This window comes from Amblyomma maculatum, chromosome 1, assembly GCF_055883805.1.
Source record: "Amblyomma maculatum isolate TAMU_Amacu chromosome 1, ASM5588380v1, whole genome shotgun sequence".
NCBI classification, from domain to species: domain Eukaryota; kingdom Metazoa; phylum Arthropoda; class Arachnida; order Ixodida; family Ixodidae; genus Amblyomma; species Amblyomma maculatum.
In genome coordinates, this window is record NC_139344.1 from 335,611,641 (window position 1) to 335,612,906 (window position 1,266).

Genomic DNA, 1,266 nt, shown 5'->3' on the forward strand with positions numbered 1-1,266 from the left:
ACTGTAATATTCCTCTGCAACGCGGTCTTGCCCGTTAATTATCTCATTGTGTATGACTGTGCATTCCAATTCGATGGGCGCGCAGTGGCAAATATATACTTGTTTTTATTCTCTCGCTTTCCCTGCTCTTAAAGGAATAAAGATAAACCACAACTGGACAATACATTACTGCTTCTCCCGTAATCGAAAGTAAATGTACGTATGAAACCGTCACTGGTTCCGTGGTGGCCTTGTCACCTTCGTAACGGCCGCATAATCACAGCGTTACCCGCAGGGGCGAGCTGTCTTCTGATGTGGCCTATAACGTGCGATGTGATCGCTTTCCTCAAGATGCTTCCTAATTCTGTTTGGGGTGGCCCAACTAAATTTGCAAGTCGCCACTAAGTGGTCCATTGTGAAATAAGTTGGACACTAATTTTAGTCAAATTCGGAAGAAGTCAAATTTCGGGGGTTCGGGGTGGCCCTCCATGAAGGGCAGTGGCACGGATATATATATATATATATATATATATATATATATATATATATATATATATATATATATATATATATATATATATATATATATATATATATATATATATATATATATATATATGCCCCGCCGGGGTGGCGCAGTGGTTACGGCGCTCGACTACTGTTCCCAAGGACGCGGGATCGAATCCCGGCCTCGGCGGCCGCTTTTCGATGGAGGCGAAAAGCAAGGCGCCCGTGTGCTGTGCGATGTCAGTGCACGTTAAAGAACCCCAGGTGGTCGAAATTTCCGGAGTCCTCCACTACGGCGTCTCTCGTAGCCGGAGTCGCTTTGGGACGTTAAACCCCACAAACCAACCAACCATATATATATAAAAAAAAAAAAAGACATAAAGTACCATCCCCAACGCTTTCTTTGGCCTCGCCGACTGTTGGCTTCTTTCCTTCATGTATTATAACGAGCACCCTCATTTCCCCTTAATTGATCTGCTTATATATATATATATATATATATATATATATCCGTGCCGCACACACACACGTTCCAAAAGTAAATAAGCAGCGAAAACAGACAAAAGCTGATTTTAACGTTGTCTGCATATTCGTGCGCATCTTTCTTAATGTTTTCGTGAAGCTCATTGACAGTCGCAACATTGTCAAAGTTCAGAGTAAACAAAAAAAAAAAAAAAAATAGACACCTTTCAGCTGTAGCTGCGCGATGAGAACGCAAAAACATTTCCGAATCGCTCTAAGCAGTGAAAGCGAGAAGATCGAGGCGGATGACGCGTCGCT